General features: G+C 53.6%; 1 pseudogene; it reads right to left on the bottom strand.

The window, feature by feature from the left end:
* Positions 1-3,362: 3,362 nt before the first annotated feature.
* LOC134434415 (small nucleolar RNA SNORA74) lies at positions 3,363-3,543 on the bottom strand (annotated as a pseudogene).
* Positions 3,544-8,425: the final 4,882 nt, after the last annotated feature.

Raw genomic sequence — 8,425 nt, 5'->3', positions numbered from 1 at the left:
AGGCTGTGAAGATCTTTCCCCAAGTGAAGTCTCAGCTCAATGTCTTCCCAATCCTGATTGCCTTCAGCCTGTCTCTGCCTGGCTCCTGTCCCCTCAGTGCCTGCAGGCAGAGCCCTCAGCCCTGCTGGGCTGGGAGAGGAGCTGGTCCTGGGAAGAGCTGTTCCTTTAAAGCTCAGCAGCACAGACACAGCACAAGGACTGAAATCAGACTCTTGGGGATTCGGTGTTATTTACATCAAACTGAGTCCCTGAGAGAGTGTTCAGAAAACTTCTCAACAACTCAAAATTAAATTGAAACTCCAAAGTTTTCCAAGTTTTAATGGGTACCTCTGAGAGACACAAATGAGAAATTTTCCCCTGGTTCCAGTTAGAGCAGAACACTGGAGGCAGTGATGACAGCTGGGGACAAACAAGGCAAATGTGTCTCTGGTGCTGAGCAAACCTGGATGTGTTTGAGGAATGCAAAGAGCCCAGGCCTGAGCCCCAGCCTCTGGCCAGGCAGATCCTGTCCCTCCCTCCTTGCTCAGGGCTCTTCCTGGGATGGGCACTGGCATGTGGGAATGTGCAATGCCAAGGGCAGGAGCATGGGGTGCCCCCTGCCAGGCTGCTGAGCACGGACAAGGAGGCAATGAGGCCCCAGGCCTGCAAGGGTCACTTGTCCCCTCACGGCCTCAGGCCCAGGCCCAGCAGCCATGGCCAAAGTGTTGCCCAAGTTGGCTCTGTCAGGGCTGTCTTGCAGCTGCTGCCCATCCCTGTGCCCTGTGCAGCCCAGGCTGTCCCACGGTGTCCCTGCCCTGCGCCTCTGTCCCTGCAGGCTGTCGGCATCCCCCGGCTGCCCCACCTGGCTGGGCCCTTCCTTTGCTGACAGCTCTGCCTCCTGCCTGCCTCTGCCTGCCCACACAGAGCCTGGGGCTGACCCAAAATCCTTCTGGCAGATGTGTTGTGCCACAGCCCTGCCCTGGGAGGGAAATTAATCTCTCCTTGTTTCCATTCTGTGTCTTCACAGCTGCACTTGGTGACATTATTTCTATCTCAGGTTCATTTCCACTATGAAGAAGAGGTCCAATATATTTGAATCCACCTTTGTCATCCTCACAGGCTGTTCTTGTTCTGCCCTCAGTCTCCACTGAACCCAGGACTTCCAGTTCCCAGACAGTGATCATGTTCTTGGGGCCTCCAAATCCCATCCTGGGAGATCTCTGGGCCTACTCAAAGGTGCTCAGCCCTGGAGATGTGATTTAAGTCCAGGAATTGCTGAGTACATTTTTGCCCAAGATTGTATTGGGGAATATAATACAGAATAATACACTGTATCTTTTAAGTGACTGAGGGCAGATTTAGATTTTCTGTAAGGATGAAATATTTTTTGATGATGGTGGCAGGACACTGGCAAAGGCTGCCCTCAGAATTGAAACCCCATCACTGGATGTGTTTAAGGTCAGGGACTTTGTACAACCTGAACAAGTGAAGGTGTTCCTGGGTAATGGGAGTTTTACCAGAGACTCTTTTTGGTCTCTTCAAACTCAAACCATTTTAGACTTCTTTGGTTCTTATATCCCAACTGCTTCTCCACAGGGCTGCAAATACCTATGCACACCCTGCCAGCATTTTAATGTGGCCTAATTGCCAACACTTCCCTAAAAAGGAAAGAATTGCCATATTAGGGACATGAATTGCCATGTTTATGGAGGAATCATTAAAAGCCCCAAAAGTAAAGAAACTGAAAGGAAGGACCAAAATCTCAGTGTGAAAGATTCACCAAGTGGGATATTGGCAGAGACTCTGATGGTGACCTCCTAGCTGAGGATGGGGGTTTCTGTCTTGGGGTCTGAGTATCAGGATGGAAGGTCGCTCCCAGGAGGAGTCCCTGTGCATTTTCCTCCCCCATGGCTCTGCCCTTCCTGATCCAGCAGCTGTGGGGCAGCAGAGCGGGGGCAGTGCAGGGACAGGCCTGGTTCTGACAGGGCTGTTGTGGTTTAGGAATGGTGCTCCCAATTTACTACACCTACTACCAAGACCACATGTCGCCCCAGATTTATATTCCCACCATTGCCCCCCCACACCACAGGGGCTTTGCCTGGCCTGGCCCTGATTGATCTCAGCCCATGTTTCACAGTCAGGGATAACCTGGAGATGGTGTCCAGGGTTCACCCTTGTGTGGCCAGTCCAGACCCCCCTGAGGCACTTTAATCCTGGCCGCCCCATCCTCCTGTCTGTTGTTGTGATGCTCTTCAGTGCCCAACTCTTGGGCACGTGAGCATCCACAGGAGGGAGTTTCACAGCCAACTTCTTCCCCAGACAGAGATGTCTTACCCCAGTCCAGCAGCCCAGCTGGGTTTCCCTCTGTGCTCCCAACTGTCCTTTTTCCATGGTTCCAGCCACCCCAGAGAGCATCTCCTACCATCCCTGAGTCAGTGCAGAGGTGCAGCACTGGCCATTTCTCTCGCTCAGAGCTCCAGGGATGGTCCCAGTGCTGCAGTGACTGCAGGAAAGGGGACCCCACAATGGGACATTTCTTGGTGAGATACAGTCAGGAAGAGTGACAAACTGTCTGTGACTCGGGTTTTGGCCTGGCAGCCCCCGCCGTGGTTTGCAGGGAGCTGCAGTGTGGCTCGGCCCTGGCTGTACCCGGCAGTGCTGGCCTGGGAGAAGGTGTTGGTGCCAGCTGGCCCAGGGAGCTGCAGCGTGTGGGGAACAAATCCCTCCTGGCCTCCTGCCCCAGGGTGGCACTGCAGGGCCTCATGGAGCCAAGGGGCCATTGTAGCTCTTCAGGACCCCAAGGAATTAAGGGGACTCTTTGGACATTGTGGGGCCTTGTGCGACTGAGGCCACTTTAGAACCAAGGGGCCACTGTGAAACTACAGGGCCTTGTGGAACTGACACTGAAATCACCCAAAAAGAAACTTTCTAACACAGTTTGAGTATCAAAAAGCATTAATTTTTATTGCAGCACTGATCACTTGGAGGATCCTTCCTCCATTCGAGTGCTCCAAACATCATGCGAACAGAGGTTTTATGACACACACAAGTTCCATATTTATGAGCTATAGAGGTTTTATGACACACACAAGTTCCATATTTATGAGCTATTCCTCTGTGATGCTCTACATCTGGCCTGTAGGCCACACAGTATAAATAATTCCAGCTTCATAAGTGATTTATTATATAATTACCTTGCTTATGTAATTCGACCAGTAAGAGCAGGCCCAGACCACTGGAGACTCAGGCTGCTATTGGCTGGTTAGCTGAGTAGTAACTGGCTCAGCCAATGAGGATTACCTTCATGGGCCTTCTTATCTATATAAATAAGTTAGCTCTCAATAAAGCTGCCTGTTGCTGCATGAGCATGTACAGTCTAGTCACTTGTCTCCACGGGCAGGAGTTACTCCACTCTCAGGCATGCAGAGTGCTGCCAAAACCTGGCACCACTGAGCACCAGGACGGCCTTGCTGGTGCCAGGAAAGCTCAGCAGCACCTTTCTCTCCCAGCAGCATAACACTGGCACAGGCACTGAGCAGCCACGGGCAGCTGACTACTGCTGGGAGACAAAAACCCCAAAACTGGGAGGTTTAGAGGGCAGAAAAAACGTGGAGGCACTTTTCTGATGATGCCTACTCTCATCAAGGCTTCATCCAGCAAGAGGAATAGATAAGCTAAACTTATTTCTGGATAAACCATGCTATTTCCACCCTGAGAACCTGAGGCTACCACAGGAGCCAGCAGAGGCCTTTTAGACAGCAAAACATTTTTGCCCATTTTCCCAGGCTGGCTCACGGTCACACTTCACCCATGTGGCTCCAGAGCTCTTGCTGTGTCCCACGGGCAGGTTATCCCTTCACATCTGCTCTCGCAGGCTCCAGTGCCCTCCCGGAGCGCCTCCCCGGCTGTCCCAGCACAGCTCAGCTCGGGGTTCCACACGCGACGGGGCCGGGGCACCTCAGAGCTGCTCCTTCGGGCGGGTCACCACCATCAGTCATCGGCTGAAGGCCTAAAGAGAGGACAGCAGAAACATCACAAATAAGCCATTATTCCATCTGTATTCACAAAGCTCAACAGCAGCGGCCTGGCTTGTGGCAGAGGACAAAAGCCAGCACACCGAGCGAAAGGCTGAGGAATTAATGCTGAACCGCACAGCCGAGCAACATCCGCAGTCGCCCGGCCGAACAGCTAAATAGGAGACAGTGAGTATTTCAGGTGGCGCCTTCCTGCCCCGGAGCCCCGGTCTCCAGCCCCGCTGCCGCCGCCACCCGCGCCCTGTACCCTGCCCCCCCTCACCTCATGGCGGCGGTGGCCCCTCATGGCAAGGGAGCTCGGCCCGCCAGAGCCGCTCCTTGCCCTCATGGCGGCGAGCTGAAGGAGCCCGGCCCGCCAGAGCTGCTCCTTGCTCTCATGGCGGCGAGCTGAAGAAGCCCAGCCCGCCAGAGCTGCTCCTTGCCCTCATGGCGAGGGAGCCCGGCCCACCAGAGCCGCTCCTGGCCCTTATGGCGGCGAGCTGAAGAAGCCCAGCCCCCCAGAACTGCTTCATCTCCACATGGCGGCGGGGGCAGAAAAGGAGCAGGTCAGGCCACGCTGCCGAGGTGATTCCACAGTCATCGCCCCGCTCGCTTCGGCCGCTCCCCCCGGGGCGGGGAAAAACCCTCGGTAATCAGGCACTGGGAGGGACTTTAAGATGGTCTCGTCCCACTCCCTGCCATGGGCAGGTACACCTTCCACTGTCCCAGGTTGCTCCAGTCCCTGTCCGACCTGGCCTTGGACACTTCCAGCATCCCTGACAGAGCCGGAGCAGGAACACGATCTGTGGAGCTGGGAGAACTGAACTCTAGCACTGGCTCATGGGAAGCAGAGGGCTGGTGAGCTGACGTGTCCCACTTCGGGCACAGGAGGTAGAAGTGTCAGCTCAGAAACAGCTGCCAGCAACAAAAATCCAGCCCTGAAATAAGCAGAGAAAAAGCTGTGGTGCTGCCAAGTGCCTTGCTGGGAGAAGCACAATTCCACACCTTCCCTGGCCTCCACTCGATGCTGTAACATCAGCCCAGTGCTCTGTGTATCCATGTCTGGGCACAGCAGTGTAACTGTAACTCCCTCGCTGGGGATCCATTCAAAGGAAGTTTTTCTCTGGGCTTTGTGCTCCATTGAGACACTTGAAGGCCTTTCCAGAAAGCCTGGCATCCCTCCCCCATGCTCCTCATGTGCTTATGCTCTCAGAGCTCAGCAGTGAACTCAGCTGGAGCTGTGCCTTGCCTCAGGCAATCATCCACTCCAGCTCTGTCTTCTTCAAATGTTTCATGGTCTATTTTCAGCCCAAGCAGGCAGATATTCTTCCTGGATGTGGGGTGCTCCTCTCCAGCTCAGCCTGATCCTGCCTTGTCCTGGGAAGCTCTGAGCTTGTTGTGCTCAGGACACTGCTGTGTGCAGGGACAGAGGCTGGTGCTGAGCAGAAGGAGCTCGGTGCTTCCCCTGTCACTGATGAACCTGGTGAGGAACAGGTTTCCCAGCTGTGCCCAGTGCAACACAGCAAAACCTGTCTGGGGGAGAGATAGGTAAGAGCAGACACAGAACACTTCATGCTCTTGTTCCTGGGGGTCTCGCTGCCCATGGCCAAGGGCACGTGCCCACACAGGCATGGATGATGACTCTGCCAAGACCCTAAGCCACAGCTTCAGTTTAGAACTGTTTAATTCATTAGCCCAGCATGGGGCCCAAATTAATATGCTTTGTCTCTTTAATAAGACATTTTCAGCAGGATTGGGGAGATACTTCAAAAGCTTCCTGAATGCCAAATACCAGAACTCAGCAACTCTCAGTGCCAGGACCAGTCTCTCACTTCCCAGTACAGATTCCCTCTGTGTGCACAGCTTTTTCTCTGCTTGCTGGCCTTGGAGGGGGGCTCAAACAAAGGCCTGCACATCATTTGTGAACTTTGGGTGAAAAGCATCAAACCAGATGAAACACAGCAGAGCCGCTCTGCCATGGGGGTGAAGCCCTTTTCTGTCACAGGAATGTGCTCTCTGCATTAGCTGCAGCCAGTCCCTGTTGTTCATCTTGGCTTGCTGACAACTAAACAGAGCCTCCTTTTCTCCTGCAAGTGTCGTGGCAAGGCCTGAAAGGACTGAGAAGCTTTGTTCCAAGCCAGATTAGAGATATGAGTTACTACAAAACAAAAGCCCAGCAAGCCTCCTGGAGAGTTCCTCTAGTCTAGACACAGCCTCCCCTGAGCTCCCTGCATCCCAGCACAGCCCTGCAGCTTGTGTTCAGAGCAACTCAACTGGCTCCAGAAGCCTGGTTAACCTCTGCCGAGTGAATGTTCAGTTGCAGCATAAAGGAGGAATCACATCTGAGTGATTTTGCTCCCATAAATTAGCAGGATGGGTTAAACCAGGACATGAGCACTGTCTGCTGGCACAGTGCATCCACTCAAGAGATCTGCACTGGCATGGAGCTGTAGTGCTTCAAAAGACGTGTGCTCCAAGCCTGGGGTGGGACATCCCCCATGTAGCTGATGTCTGCAGCTCCTGTGGCAGCAAGGGAGATCCTTTACTGTCACCTCAGCCCTGAACACACCCGTGCCCAGGGCTCACTGCCTGCCCCCCGTCACTGCTCAGCTCTGGCACTGCAGGGCTGGTACTGTGATCCTTCTTACCAATCTGATTTTGGCTCAACGCCATTTGGCCACACTGTCAGTCACTGGAGAAAAAGACAGAGTAGTACTGTGGGAAGAGGAAGAAAATTCAGTAAACCTATGGAAGAAAAGATCTGTGGATGTACATCATCATTTACCATGGTGGTCACCTCCAGCCCCACAGCCAAGCACGTTCAGGCTTTGGTGAGAAGAACTTTTATCCCCCTGGTGTCTGTCATGGCTGGGGCCCGTGATGATGACACCTCATGGGTGTTGGTGCTTGCACTGCCCTGTGAGTGACACCAGCCTTGCTTGGCTCCCACACAGCAGAAGGCAGGGCAGCCATGGCCTCGATGGTGCCTTTTCCTCTTTGAGGTGCTGCACCCAGGTCAGGGATACCCCACACATGAGCACAGACTGGGAGAAGAGCTCATTGACCAGCAAAGAAGGACTTGGAGGACATAATGGATGAAAAGCTGGACATGAGCCAACAGTGGCAGCCCAGAAACTCCCCTGTGCTGGGCTGCACCCACAGAGGAGTGGGCAGCAGGTGAGGGGGGGATGGTCCCCCTCTATTCTGCCCTTGTGAGATACCCCTGCAGAGCTGCTCCAGCATCAGAAGGACCTGGAGCTGTTGGAGCAAGTCCAGAGAGGCCATGGAGATGCTCCCAGGATTGGAGCCCCTCTGCCGTGGAGCCAGGCTGGGAGAGCTGGGGGTGCTCACCTGGACAAAAGAAGGCTCCAGGGAGAGCTCAGAGCCCCTTCCAGGGTCTAAAGGGGCTCCAGGAGAGCTGGAGAGGGACTGGGGACAAGGGATGGAGGGACAGGACACAGGGAATGGCTCCCACTGCCAGAGGGCAGGGATGGATGGGATATTGGGAATCAGGAATTGTTCCCTGTGAGGGTGGGCAGGCCCCGGCAGGGTGCCCAGAGCAGCTGTGGCTGCCCCTGGATCCCTGGCAGTGCCCATGGCCAGGCTGGACATTGGGGCTGGGAGCAGCCTGGGACAGTGGGAGGTGTCCCTGCCATGGCAGGGGGAGGAATAAAATTATTTTTATGGTCTCTTCTGACCCAACCCATTCTGTAATTCCATCATCTCCTCTGCCTCCACAGAGGGGCCATTTCCACTTCCCCACTGCCATCACAAGGTGGCATTCCAGACCTAAAAGCTGAGCTGGCTCAGCTGATACTTGGAGATCTTTTCCAGGCCCTGGGGTGTCCAACCCCAGGAGAAGCTGTGGATTTAACCCTGCCTGCTGAGCTCTTCTGCCAGGTCTCAGCCCGGACACTGCCTTTTAATCACATCCTTTAACGCCAGGGCTGTGCTTTAATCAGCTGCACTGAAACACTGCTGCCGTTACTGTGTAACCCTGAGCCATCTAATTGCACTGAGTTAAGCCAGTTACAGCTTTGACAGTGAATGTCATGCAGAGCACTTTAATCTTGACCTGCAATACCTCAGGCTCTTGCAGGGCCTCCTCTGCCTCCGAGGACAGGCTGCTAATCAGACCGAGCCAGGATGTAGTTTAAGACATGGACAAAGGGAGCCAAGGGCAAATGATGAGCAAAATGAATCTGACTCATTTTGTTACAAAGCAGTGTTGAAGGTAGAGCTGCCTTTTCTTTGCCTGAGAATGATTTGGGGGAGCAGTGAGAATAATTTGTTTCAATAATTTATAACTTCAAAATAATAACAAAAAAAAAAGAGAGAGAGAAAAATCATTCTTCTTAGATATGTTTTTTAAAAAGAAAGCTTATTTTGAGTTAGGTGCATAAAGCACTGGTGCAGTGTCTTATCCCCTGTGT

This window comes from Melospiza melodia, unplaced genomic scaffold (assembly GCF_035770615.1).
Source record: "Melospiza melodia melodia isolate bMelMel2 unplaced genomic scaffold, bMelMel2.pri scaffold_35, whole genome shotgun sequence".
Taxonomy (NCBI): domain Eukaryota; kingdom Metazoa; phylum Chordata; class Aves; order Passeriformes; family Passerellidae; genus Melospiza; species Melospiza melodia.
This window is presented reverse-complemented; position numbering and strand designations above follow the sequence as displayed.